Here is a 15229-nt window from a genome sequence, read left to right as displayed (position 1 = left end):
AACAGTGTATAGAAAATGGTTTAATTCTAACAAAAATCCATAGAGGTCTTCGTTTCTTTCAGAAGCCTTGGTTAAAAGCATATATTGACTTGAATACATTCCATAGAACTAATGCAAAAAATGCATTTGAAAAAGATTTTTTTAAACTTCTAAATAATGCCGTCTTTGGAAAAACCATGGAAAATGTGGATAAACGAGTGGATGTAAAGTTAATTACAGAATGGGAAAGTGCTTCACCATTAGACTCTTCTGGTCCTAAAAGACATTGTGCTAGATCTCTTATTTCAAAGGCCAACTTCCATTTGCTTTTCAAATGAAAAGGTTAAATGTGTTATACAATAAACCATTATATTTAGGTTTTGCTGTATTAGATTTATCAAAATGGAAAATGTATGATTTTCATTATAATTATATAAAACCCAAATACAATGAAAATGTGCAATTAAATTATATGGATACAGATTCTTTTATATACACAATTAATACTGAAGATTTTTATAAAGATATTCAGAATGATATTCAGATGAAGTTTGATACATCAGATTATTCTGATGAATTATTAAATCTCTATAATTTCCCTAAAGCTAATAAAAAGAGGTTGGGATTTTTTAAAGATGAACTCAATGGAAGACCGATGACTGAATTTGTTGGCTTAAGATAAAAAATGTATGCCTTTAAGTCATCTAATATTAATGACATCTCTGAAAAAATCAAAGGGAGTTAAAAGAAGTGCCATTGATCAATTAACTTTTAATAGTTTTAAAAAATGTTTGTTTTCGGAAAAGGAAGTGGAAGGATCTATGTCAATGATTAGATCTAAAAATCATCTTTTATCAACAGTTAAATGTAAAAAAGTTGTTCTCAGTCACAAAGAACAAAGCTCGTTATACAAAACAATAAAATTAATACATTACAATATGGATATTATAAAATAGAAGGAAACAAATTAGATAATAAACTTGATGAAATAAATGTAAATATTTATGTTTACGAGCAATGAATAAAAGAAATAGAGAATTGTCCTAATAGAAATAATAATCAAGATATTGAAATAGAAAAATTTAAGAAAAACATTGATGATTGTACACCAAAGAAAATAATTTTCGACCAGGGCGCGGAATTTTCGGGCAGTCTATTCAACGACCTCTTAACCCAATTCCAAATAACAGCTCATACAACTTCATTCCAACAATCAACGGGCAACGCTTCGGTCGAAAGACTGCATTCCACCTTAACCGAACTATACAGAATAATCATGAACAAAAGAAAGGAAGCACGCCTAGAATGCGGGTATGACCAAATACTCGCAGAAGCTGTTGCAACATATAACAATGCAATATACTCCATCACTTCCTATACCCCTTTCGAGCTCTTTCACGGAAGAACTCACATATTCAACAAAACAATAACATTCGACAATCACCACGACTATCTTAAGAAGTTAAATGAATTTAGAAAAGACATATACCCAAAAGTACAGGAACATTTATACTCGACCACAGAAAAAAGATTAGCTAAATTAAACGAGGACAGAGAGACACCAGTCCAAGTCGAGCCTAATGATACGGTATTTGGAAAAGAAAACCGTAAAAACAAGATAACTCCGAGACTTTCACTACACAAAGTAGGTAGAGACACAGGCGTCACCTTCCTAACAATTAAAGGTCAAAGATTACACAAACAAAAAGTTAGAAAAACAGTTAAAAAATTTACAAACACCGGAGCACCAGTTTAAGCAACAAATACTAACACTGACAAAAAATTCTCAAAGTACTTCGACCCGTAGTTCCAGAATACTTTTAATAACCACCCAGCTCTTAAAGTATCATTAGAAGTCCTACGTAACAAATCAAACAGGTAGAAACCAAAATAGATACATTCTTGCCGCACACTAGAAGTAAAAGAGGTCTTATTAATGGTCTGGGGACCATACTCAAATCTATCCCGGGAAACCTATATGATAACGACGGACAAAACATTAGTGGAACTGAAAAATATCCAAACCAATATTAAAGATCTGGCAAAAACACAAGGTAGACAAAAAGCCCACATTAACAAGAAATAATCTAAAAAAAAAAAATTCTTTGAATATGCACCAAACTCTTTCTTTGACGATTATGGGGAAGACAGAAATAAAATTTATTCATTTCAATATATAGTAATAGGATAAACTACAATATAGACACATATAGTGTGGAAATATACCATCTTCATATGGTATTTTTCTAGATGCAAAAGATTGTTGAGTGCTGGTCACACTTCAACTCACTCACTCTCTTTGTGCTATTAGAACGGACAAGTTGTGGAAACAGATATTACAGTGAACAATAAAAAGGATAAACTTTGAACTACAACTAAATTAAACATATGTACGTGTATTTAATCAGTGAGGGAACACGGGAGAAGGCCTTTTTACAACAGGTTATGGGCCCAGTGTTTCGCTAACCTCGAGTTAAAGTCACAATTAGAAAAATTGCAAATTTCTGGGAATTGTGAAACTGACGAAGGCGTATGTAAGTATGTGTGTGTGAGCACATTGAAATCAAAAAGGTATGAAAACCACAAAATACAAACGGTGAAGAAAATTATTATAAAATAGAAGCTTGTGTGAAACATTTTATTTCTAATTTTTAATTGAAACATTTTATTTTCTAATTTTCATGCTGCAAATTGCAAGTATGAGTGAATCTCTATATGTGTATGTGAGGCCCGTTTTTTATTTCACCATATTGGTTAAGTGAATCTCATGTTTGATTGCATGTGTGTGTGAGGCCGCGTGTTTTTGGGACCTCGCATATACTTATATACATGTATATGTGTATACATGTAGGCACTTGGTACAGTATTTGCTTAACATTAATCCGTTTTCTTCTCTCTTTCCTTCTTCTCGAATATACGATATTCTTTTTAATAAAATACATATCAAGAATAAACATGAATAAGGAAAACAAATTCAAGAATATTTCACTTTTTCGTGGGGAAAAATATTCCGTATGGAAATTTCGTGTGAAATCCCTTTTAGCTGAAAATGATGTTTTATTTGTAATCGAAACAGAAACACCAATAGAAATTGATGAGAAATGGACAAAGGCAGAGAGATCAGCAAAAAGCAGTATAATATAATTTCTAAGCGACTCTTTTCTTTCTTTTGCTGATAACAATTCGACTGCTAAGGAGATTTTTGATAAATTAGATTCTATCTATGAGCGTAAAAGTTTAGCAACGCAACTTTCGGTGCGTAAGCAATTATTGACATTTAAATTAAATGGTGATACTCCTCTCATTATTCATTTCAAGAAATTTGATGAATTAATCTGTGAATTGATGGCGTCGGGAGCAAAAATTGAGGAGGTGGACAAAGTAGCTCATCTTCTTCTTACTCTACCTTCTATTTATGACGGGGTTGTGACCGCCATAGAAACTTTGTCTGCCGAACATATTACCCTTTCTTTTGTTAAAAACCGTTTACTTGACCACGAAATCAAATTAAAGAATTTAAGTAAGGACACAAGCAATAAAATTCTCCAAGCTGTATCTCTAAATAACAACAAACAAAAGGCATTGCATGTGAAATCCAAGTTCAAGGCAAAACCCTCGAAGAACTTTAAATCCAATTTGAAATGTCATCATTGCGGGAAGAAAGGTCACTTTAAGAAAGATTGTTTTATTTTCAAAAGGGGCCTAGAAAACAACGATAAAGAAAGACGTGCCCAGGTTGCGAATGTAGAAACGGGTAGACCATTTGCGTTTATGTTAAGGCAGGGCAGGAACTATACAGGTGACGCTGATATATCCTTCATATTGGACTCAGGAGCTTCGGACCACATGATAAACAACATAAATTTGTTTTCAACCTATTCTACACTGGATACGCCAATTGAGATTGCAATTGCAAAGCAAGGTGCATACATATATGCTTCTGCAAGGGGAACAGTTCAACTCCGAAGCAATCTTAATACGAACATTACTCTGGAAAATGTTCTGTTTTGCAAAGACGTTCCACAGAATTTACTGTCCGTCTCGAAAATGCAAGCTGCAGGTTTGACAATTGAATTCAATTCAAAGGGAGTACAAATTTCCATGAATGGACAAGGTATTTTCGAAGGTACGTGTAAAAGCAATGTATCTATTGTGAATTTTAAAATTAACCATAAAGCTTATACAACTTACCCAAATAAATATCAAAACTATAGTTTGTGGCATGAAAGATTAGGACACATTAGCAAGGGAAAATTTTTAGAAATTATGCGGAATAAAATGTTTGAAGATGTAGAACTTGTAAAAGATATTACATTTAATAATGAATTATGCGAAGCTTGTATAAATGGTAAGCAAGCTAGACTTCCTCTAGAGAAAACTAAGAATAAAGAATATATTAGGAGGCCTTTATTTATAATTCATTCAGATGTTTGTGGTCCGATAACCCCTTCTAGTATTGATGGAAGAAACTATTATGTAATTTTCGTCGATCAATATACACATTACTGTGTTAATTATTTGATGACTTATAAATCTGTGGTATTTAATTTCTTCAAAGATTTCATCGCTAAGAGTGAAGCTCATTTCAATTTAAAGGTTGTGAATCTATACATAGACAATGGCAGAGAATATTTGTCAAATGAGATGAAGGATTATTGTAGTGAAAGAGGCATAAGTTACCATTTGACGGTTCCACATACACCGCAATTAAATGGAGTATCAGAACGTATGATCAGAGCCATAACTGAAAAGGCTAGAGCAATGATTAGTGGCTCTAAATTAAATAAACGTTTTTGGGGCGAAGCTGTTTTAACGGCAACTTATTTAATTAATAGAACTCGAAGTAGATCATCTCAGGATAAGAAAACTCCATTTGAAATGTGGCACAACAGAAAGCCAAAATTGAAATATTTAAAGATATTTGGCTCAACCGTATATGTGGATGATAAAATGCGGAAACGAAAATTTGACGACAAGTCATTCAAATGTATACTGGTTGGTTATGAACATAATGGCTATAAGTTGTGGGACATACATTCAAATAAGTTTTTGGTAGCTAGAGATGTAATTGTTGATGAAATAAATATGGAAAACTCTAGGACTGTGGTGAATGTCTCAAAGTTCCAGAATGAGAGTATGGAACTGGTAGAAAGTATTCAGAATGATAGTATGAATAATCTACAACTGTCGACTGAAATGAATTCAGGAGCAGAGGAGTCGATTATCCCGAATGAGAGTACGGATGGAAAATCGGATCATTTTGAATCAGATAAACAGCCTAGTGAATCAACAACTTGTGAAAATGCCGATCCAATTGTAATCATTGGTGAAGAATTGCCTAGTAAGCTATTAGAAATAGATGAAAGTGAAGTCAGAAGAAGTGAAAGATTAAAGGATAGGCCAAAAAGGTCATATCGGTTCTTAGACAATTGCTTAATGAATGCTGACGCTTTTTGTGATGATATCCCAAGTAACTACAATGATATTAAAAATAGAACAGATAGAACTAGATGGGAAGAAGCAGTAAAAGAAGAATTAGATTCGCATTCTTATAATAAAACTTGGACTTTAGTTGATCACCCTCTAGATAAAAATATTGTTGATTCTGTTTGTTTTGTGTTTTCTATAAAAACTAATGAGCATGGCAAACAAATCAAATACAAGGCCAGATTAGTAGCTCGTGGATTCACTCAAGAGTATCTTTTAGATTATGATGAGACTTTCGCTCCAGTTGCAAGAATATCCAGTTTTCGTTTCATTTTATCCATAGCAAACCAATTCAATTTAAAAGTTCACCATATGGATGTTAAAACGACATTCCTAAATGGTATTTTGAAAGAGGAAATCTTTATGAAGATTCCAGAGGGCTTGCCAAATGAGGAAGGTAAAGTCTGTAAATTGAATAAGTCTATTTATGGGTTGAAACAAGCGGCACTATGTTAGTTCGAGACATTTGAAAGTGTATTAAAGAGCATGGGTTTTATTAATTCGGCAGTGGATAGATGTATCTATTTACTAGACCATGGGGATATCTTCAAAAATATCTATGTGCTTTTATATGTTGATGATCTTGTAATTGCAACAAATAGCATTGACACAATGAATAATCTTAAAACATTTCTAATGACTAAATTCAGGATGACAGATTTATATGAAATAAGACACTTCATTGGAATAAAAATAGAAAGACAAGGTGGTTATTTATATCTTAGTCAATCAGCATACATTAATAATATTTTAAAAAGATTTAATATGGAAGAATGTCATGCAGTAAGTACACCACTTCCAACTAAGTTAAATTATGAGGCCTTAGACTCGGATCAAGAATGTAACGCGCCATGCCGAAACCTGATTAGATGTTTGATGTATCTAATGTTATGCACACGCCCTGATCTAAGTACAGCTATAAGTATACTTAGTATATACAAACAAAAATAATTCAGAATTATGGCAAAGTTTAAAAAGGGTTTTGAGATATTTAAAGGGTACTGTTGATATAAAATTAACTTTTATCCAAAATGAAAATTTTACCGATACAATTATTGGATATGTTGACTCTGACTGGGCAGGAAGTGAATCTGATAGAAAGAGTACAACAGGTTTTATATTTAAAATGTTTGACTCTAACGTGATCTGCTGGAATACGAAGAAGCAAAATTCAGTGGCTGCTTCTTCCACTGAAGCGGAATATATGGCTTTATTTGAAGCCGTAAGGGAAGCTTTATGGTTAAAATCGTTAGTGTCTAGTATAAAATTTGAATTAAACAAACCAATCAAAATATTAGAAGATAACCAAGGCTGCATAAGTATAGCTAATAATCCGACATGCCACAAACGATCCAAACACATTGATATAAAATACCATTTCTCAAGAGAGCAAATTGAAAATAAAATTAAAGAAATTAATTAAATTGTCTTACAATATATTCCCACAGAACACCAGGTTGCTGATGTCCTCACGAAGCCGTTACCTGCCGCAAGATTCTTGACACTGAGACATGAGATGGGTCTCAGAAACTGAAACTATTGGAAACTAATATTTGATTTAGAACTTAGCTTAAAGAAACAGATGAAGTGATAATTTAATTTAACCAAGGATTATGAATTTTTGTGCATTTATATACTAGTAGTTAAGAAGCATTTAATTTGTCAAAATGAAATATTTTTCTTTAACCTATGATTCGGTTAAGGTTTTACTGGGTTTCCCTTAACCCTAGAACTAGTTTGATTTGATTTTAACAAAACTATTTCTAGATGAATATGGATTATTATTATTGTTCCCAGAATACACAACTGTCCAAATAAGAATATTATTGTAAAACTAATTTAATTTTTTCAACATATCTTTTGAGGAGGTGTGTGGAAATATACCATCTTCATATGGTATTTTTCTAGATGCAAAAGATTGTTGAATGCTGGTCACATTCAACTCACTCACTCTCTTTGTGCTATTAGAACGGACAAGTTGTGGAAACAGATATTACAGTGAACAATAAAAAGGATAAACTTTGAACTACAACTAAATTAAACATACGTGTATTTAATCAGTGAGGGAACACGGGAGAAGGCCTTTTTACAATATATAGATAAAGAAAAATATATTATTCATTATAAAAATGTTCAACAGTGTATAGAAAATGGTTTATTTCTAACAAAAATCCATAGAGGTCTTCGTTTCTTTCAGAAGCCTTGGTTAATAGCATATATTGACTTGAATACATTCCATAGAACTAATGCAAAAAATGCATTTGAAAAAGATTTTTTTAAACTTCTAAATAATGCTGTCTTTGGAAAAACCATGGAAAATGTGGATAAACGAGTGGATGTAAAGTTAATTACAGAATGGGAAAGTGCTTCAACAGTAGACTCTTCTGGTCCTAAAAGACATTGTGCTAGATCTCTTATTTCAAAGGCCAACTTCCATTTGCTTTTCAAATGAAAAGGTTAAATGTGTTATACAATAAACCATTATATTTAGGTTTTGCTGTATTAGATTTATCAAAATGGAAAATGTATGATTTTCATTATAATTATATAAAACCCAAATACAATGAAAATGTGCAATTAAATTATATGGATACAGATTCTTTTATATACACAATTAATACTGGAGATTTTTATAAAGATATTCAGAATGATATTCAGATGAAGTTTGATACATCAGATTATTCTGATGAATTATTAAATCTCTATAATTTCCCCAAAGCTAATAAAAAGAGGTTGGGATTTTTTAAAGATGAACTCAATGGAAGACCGATGACTGAATTTGTGGGTTTAAGATCAAAAATGTATGCCTTTAAGTCATCTAATATTAATGACATCTCTGAAAAAAAAACAGTGAAAAAATCAAAGGGAGTTAAAAGAAGTGCCATTGATCCATTAAATTTTAATAGTTTTAAAAAATGTTTGTTTTCGGAAAAGGAAGTGGAAGGATCTATGTCAATGATTTGATCTAAAAATCATCTTTTATCAACAGTTAAATGTAAAAAAGTTGCTCTCAGTCACAAAGAACAAAGCTCGTTATACAAAACAATAAAATTAATACATCACAATATGGACATTATAAAATAGAAGGAAGCAATTTAGATAATAAACTTGATGAAATAAATGCAAATATTTACGTTTACGAGCAATGAATAAAAGAAATAGAGAATTGTCCTAATAGAAATAATAATCAAGATATTGAAATAGAAAAATTTAAGAAAAATATTGATGTTTGTACACCAAAGAAAATAATTTTCGACCAGGGCGCGGAATTTTCGGGCAGTCTATTCAACGACCTCTTAACCCAATTCCAAATAACAGCCCATACAACTTCATTCCAACAATCAACGGGCAACGCTTCGGTCGAAAGACTGCATTCCACCTTAACCGAACTATACAGAATAATCATGAACAAAAGAAAGGAAGCACGCCTAGAATGCGGGTATGACCAAATACTCGCAGAAGCTGTTGCAACATATAACAATGCAATATACTCCATCACTTCCTATACCCCTTTCGAGCTCTTTCACGGAAGAACTCACATATTCAACAAAACAATAACATTCCACAATCCCCACGACTATCTTAAAAAGTTAAACGAATTTAGAAAAGACATATACCCAAAAGTACAGGAACATTTATACTCGACCACAGAAAAAAGATTAGCTAAATTAAACGAGGACAGAGACACCAGTCCAAGTCGAGTCTAATGATACGGTATTTAGAAAAGAAAACCGTAGAAACAAGATAACTCCGAGACTTTCACTACACAAAGTAGGTAGAGACACAGGCGTCACCTTCCTAACGACTAAAGGTCAAAAGTTACACAAACAAAAAGTTAGAAAAACAGTTATGAAATTTACAGACACCGGAGCACCAGTTTAAGCAACAAATACTAACACTGACAAAAAATTCTCAAAGTACTTCCACCCGTAGTTCCAGAATCCCAGCTCTTAAAGTATCATTAGAAGTCCTACGTAACAAATCAAACAGGTAGAAACCAAAATAGATACATTCTTGCCGCACACTAGAAGTAAAAGAGGTCTTATTAATGGTCTGGGGACCATACTCAAATCTATGCCAGGAAACCTAGATGATAACGACGGACAAAACATTAGTGGAACTGAAAAATATCCAAACCAATATCAAAGATCTGGCAAAAACACAAGGTAGACAAAAAGCCCACATTAACAAGAAATAATCTAAAAAAAAAAATTCTTTGAAAATGCACCAAACTCTTTCTTTGACGATAATGGGGAAGACAGAAATAAAATTTATTCATTTCAACATATAGTAATAGGATAAACTACAATATAGACACATATAGTGTGGAAATATACCATCTTCATATGGTATTTTTCTAGATGCAAAAGATTGTTGAGTGCTGGTCACACTTCAACTCACTCACTCTCTTTGTGCTATTAGAACGGACAAGTTGTGGAAACAGATATTACAGTGAACAATAAAAAGGATAAACTTTGAACTACAACTAAATTAAACATATGTACGTGTATTTAATCAGTGAGGGAACACGGGAGAAGGCCTTTTTACAACAGGTTATGGGCCCAGTGTTTCGCTAACCTCGAGTTAAAGTCACAATTAGAAAAATTGCAAATTTCTGGGAATTGTGAAACTGACGAAGGCGTATGTAAGTATGTGTGTGTGAGCACATTGAAATCAAAAAGGTATGAAAACCACAAAATACAAACGGTGAAGAAAATTATTATAAAATAGAAGCTTGTGTGAAACATTTTATTTCTAATTTTTAATTGAAACATTTTATTTTCTAATTTTCTAAATTTGTGTACATTTTACCAAGAACATACATGCTGCAAATTGCAAGTATGAGTGAATCTCTATATGTGTATGTGAGGCCCGTTTTTTATTTCACCATATTGGTTAAGTGAATCTCATGTTTGATTGCATGTGTGTGTGAGGCCGCGTGTTTTTGGGACCTCGCATATACTTATATACATGTATATGTGTATACATGTAGGCACTTGGTACAGTATTTGCTTAACATTAATCCGTTTTCTTCTCTCTTTCCTTCTTCTCGAATATACGATATTCTTTTTAATAAAATACATATCAAGAATAAACATGAATAAGGAAAACAAATTCAAGAATATTTCACTTTTTCGTGGGGAAAAATATTCCGTATGGAAATTTCGTGTGAAATCCCTTTTAGCTGAAAATGATGTTTTATTTGTAATCGAAACAGAAACACCAATAGAAATTGATGAGAAATGGACAAAGGCAGAGAGATCAGCAAAAAGCAGTATAATATAATTTCTAAGCGACTCTTTTCTTTCTTTTGCTGATAACAATTCGACTGCTAAGGAGATTTTTGATAAATTAGATTCTATCTATGAGCGTAAAAGTTTAGCAACGCAACTTTCGGTGCGTAAGCAATTATTGACATTTAAATTAAATGGTGATACTCCTCTCATTATTCATTTCAAGAAATTTGATGAATTAATCTGTGAATTGATGGCGTCGGGAGCAAAAATTGAGGAGGTGGACAAAGTAGCTCATCTTCTTCTTACTCTACCTTCTATTTATGACGGGGTTGTGACCGCCATAGAAACTTTGTCTGCCGAACATATTACCCTTTCTTTTGTTAAAAACCGTTTACTTGACCACGAAATCAAATTAAAGAATTTAAGTAAGGACACAAGCAATAAAATTCTCCAAGCTGTATCTCTAAATAACAACAAACAAAAGGCATTGCATGTGAAATCCAAGTTCAAGGCAAAACCCTCGAAGAACTTTAAATCCAATTTGAAATGTCATCATTGCGGGAAGAAAGGTCACTTTAAGAAAGATTGTTTTATTTTCAAAAGGGGCCTAGAAAACAACGATAAAGAAAGACGTGCCCAGGTTGCGAATGTAGAAACGGGTAGACCATTTGCGTTTATGTTAAGGCAGGGCAGGAACTATACAGGTGACGCTGATATATCCTTCATATTGGACTCAGGAGCTTCGGACCACATGATAAACAACATAAATTTGTTTTCAACCTATTCTACACTGGATACGCCAATTGAGATTGCAATTGCAAAGCAAGGTGCATACATATATGCTTCTGCAAGGGGAACAGTTCAACTCCGAAGCAATCTTAATACGAACATTACTCTGGAAAATGTTCTGTTTTGCAAAGACGTTCCACAGAATTTACTGTCCGTCTCGAAAATGCAAGCTGCAGGTTTGACAATTGAATTCAATTCAAAGGGAGTACAAATTTCCATGAATGGACAAGGTATTTTCGAAGGTACGTGTAAAAGCAATGTATCTATTGTGAATTTTAAAATTAACCATAAAGCTTATACAACTTACCCAAATAAATATCAAAACTATAGTTTGTGGCATGAAAGATTAGGACACATTAGCAAGGGAAAATTTTTAGAAATTATGCGGAATAAAATGTTTGAAGATGTAGAACTTGTAAAAGATATTACATTTAATAATGAATTATGCGAAGCTTGTATAAATGGTAAGCAAGCTAGACTTCCTCTAGAGAAAACTAAGAATAAAGAATATATTAGGAGGCCTTTATTTATAATTCATTCAGATGTTTGTGGTCCGATAACCCCTTCTAGTATTGATGGAAGAAACTATTATGTAATTTTCGTCGATCAATATACACATTACTGTGTTAATTATTTGATGACTTATAAATCTGTGGTATTTAATTTCTTCAAAGATTTCATCGCTAAGAGTGAAGCTCATTTCAATTTAAAGGTTGTGAATCTATACATAGACAATGGCAGAGAATATTTGTCAAATGAGATGAAGGATTATTGTAGTGAAAGAGGCATAAGTTACCATTTGACGGTTCCACATACACCGCAATTAAATGGAGTATCAGAACGTATGATCAGAGCCATAACTGAAAAGGCTAGAGCAATGATTAGTGGCTCTAAATTAAATAAACGTTTTTGGGGCGAAGCTGTTTTAACGGCAACTTATTTAATTAATAGAACTCGAAGTAGATCATCTCAGGATAAGAAAACTCCATTTGAAATGTGGCACAACAGAAAGCCAAAATTGAAATATTTAAAGATATTTGGCTCAACCGTATATGTGGATGATAAAATGCGGAAACGAAAATTTGACGACAAGTCATTCAAATGTATACTGGTTGGTTATGAACATAATGGCTATAAGTTGTGGGACATACATTCAAATAAGTTTTTGGTAGCTAGAGATGTAATTGTTGATGAAATAAATATGGAAAACTCTAGGACTGTGGTGAATGTCTCAAAGTTCCAGAATGAGAGTATGGAACTGGTAGAAAGTATTCAGAATGATAGTATGAATAATCTACAACTGTCGACTGAAATGAATTCAGGAGCAGAGGAGTCGATTATCCCGAATGAGAGTACGGATGGAAAATCGGATCATTTTGAATCAGATAAACAGCCTAGTGAATCAACAACTTGTGAAAATGCCGATCCAATTGTAATCATTGGTGAAGAATTGCCTAGTAAGCTATTAGAAATAGATGAAAGTGAAGTCAGAAGAAGTGAAAGATTAAAGGATAGGCCAAAAAGGTCATATCGGTTCTTAGACAATTGCTTAATGAATGCTCACGCTTTTTGTGATGATATCCCAAGTAACTACAATGATATTAAAAATAGAACAGATAGAACTAGATGGGAAGAAGCAGTAAAAGAAGAATTAGATTCGCATTCTTATAATAAAACTTGGACTTTAGTTGATCACCCTCTAGATAAAAATATTGTTGATTCTGTTTGTTTTGTGTTTTCTATAAAAACTAATGAGCATGGCAAACAAATCAAATACAAGGCCAGATTAGTAGCTCGTGGATTCACTCAAGAGTATCTTTTAGATTATGATGAGACTTTCGCTCCAGTTGCAAGAATATCCAGTTTTCGTTTCATTTTATCCATAGCAAACCAATTCAATTTAAAAGTTCACCATATGGATGTTAAAACGACATTCCTAAATGGTATTTTGAAAGAGGAAATCTTTATGAAGATTCCAGAGGGCTTGCCAAATGAGGAAGGTAAAGTCTGTAAATTGAATAAGTCTATTTATGGGTTGAAACAAGCGGCACTATGTTAGTTCGAGACATTTGAAAGTGTATTAAAGAGCATGGGTTTTATTAATTCGGCAGTGGATAGATGTATCTATTTACTAGACCATGGGGATATCTTCAAAAATATCTATGTGCTTTTATATGTTGATGATCTTGTAATTGCAACAAATAGCATTGACACAATGAATAATCTTAAAACATTTCTAATGACTAAATTCAGGATGACAGATTTATATGAAATAAGACACTTCATTGGAATAAAAATAGAAAGACAAGGTGGTTATTTATATCTTAGTCAATCAGCATACATTAATAATATTTTAAAAAGATTTAATATGGAAGAATGTCATGCAGTAAGTACACCACTTCCAACTAAGTTAAATTATGAGGCCTTAGACTCGGATCAAGAATGTAACGCGCCATGCCGAAACCTGATTAGATGTTTGATGTATCTAATGTTATGCACACGCCCTGATCTAAGTACAGCTATAAGTATACTTAGTATATACAAACAAAAATAATTCAGAATTATGGCAAAGTTTAAAAAGGGTTTTGAGATATTTAAAGGGTACTGTTGATATAAAATTAACTTTTATCCAAAATGAAAATTTTACCGATACAATTATTGGATATGTTGACTCTGACTGGGCAGGAAGTGAATCTGATAGAAAGAGTACAACAGGTTTTATATTTAAAATGTTTGACTCTAACGTGATCTGCTGGAATACGAAGAAGCAAAATTCAGTGGCTGCTTCTTCCACTGAAGCGGAATATATGGCTTTATTTGAAGCCGTAAGGGAAGCTTTATGGTTAAAATCGTTAGTGTCTAGTATAAAATTTGAATTAAACAAACCAATCAAAATATTAGAAGATAACCAAGGCTGCATAAGTATAGCTAATAATCCGACATGCCACAAACGATCCAAACACATTGATATAAAATACCATTTCTCAAGAGAGCAAATTGAAAATAAAATTAAAGAAATTAATTAAATTGTCTTACAATATATTCCCACAGAACACCAGGTTGCTGATGTCCTCACGAAGCCGTTACCTGCCGCAAGATTCTTGACACTGAGACATGAGATGGGTCTCAGAAACTGAAACTATTGGAAACTAATATTTGATTTAGAACTTAGCTTAAAGAAACAGATGAAGTGATAATTTAATTTAACCAAGGATTATGAATTTTTGTGCATTTATATACTAGTAGTTAAGAAGCATTTAATTTGTCAAAATGAAATATTTTTCTTTAACCTATGATTCGGTTAAGGTTTTACTGGGTTTCCCTTAACCCTAGAACTAGTTTGATTTGATTTTAACAAAACTATTTCTAGATGAATATGGATTATTATTATTGTTCCCAGAATACACAACTGTCCAAATAAGAATATTATTGTAAAACTAATTTAATTTTTTCAACATATCTTTTGAGGAGGTGTGTGGAAATATACCATCTTCATATGGTATTTTTCTAGATGCAAAAGATTGTTGAATGCTGGTCACATTCAACTCACTCACTCTCTTTGTGCTATTAGAACGGACAAGTTGTGGAAACAGATATTACAGTGAACAATAAAAAGGATAAACTTTGAACTACAACTAAATTAAACATACGTGTATTTAATCAGTGAGGGAACACGGGAGAAGGCCTTTTTACAATATATAGATAAAGAAAAATATATTATTCATTATAAAAATGTT

At 32.5% G+C, this 15229-nt stretch overlaps 2 long non-coding RNA genes across 2 annotated transcripts; both read left to right on the top strand.

The window, feature by feature from the left end:
- Positions 1 to 2701: 2701 nt before the first annotated feature.
- LOC147644192 (uncharacterized) lies at positions 2702 to 7508 on the top strand. Its single transcript, XR_015270961.1, has 2 exons — positions 2702 to 4105; positions 6915 to 7508. It is a non-coding gene; the product is annotated as an uncharacterized LOC147644192 (long non-coding RNA).
- A 1720-nt stretch (positions 7509 to 9228) lies between these two features.
- Positions 9229 to 15137, top strand: LOC147644191 (uncharacterized). The gene is made up of 2 exons (XR_015270960.1): positions 9229 to 11734; positions 14544 to 15137. It is a non-coding gene; the product is annotated as an uncharacterized LOC147644191 (long non-coding RNA).
- The last annotated feature ends 92 nt before the right edge of the window (positions 15138 to 15229 follow it).

Source organism: Drosophila serrata, unplaced genomic scaffold, assembly GCF_035046125.1.
Source record: "Drosophila serrata isolate PLE 108 unplaced genomic scaffold, ASM3504612v1 contig_222, whole genome shotgun sequence".
Taxonomy (NCBI): Eukaryota; Metazoa; Arthropoda; class Insecta; order Diptera; family Drosophilidae; genus Drosophila; species Drosophila serrata.
The sequence above is the reverse complement of the archived record's forward strand: the minus strand, read 5'-3'. Positions and strand labels throughout refer to the sequence as shown.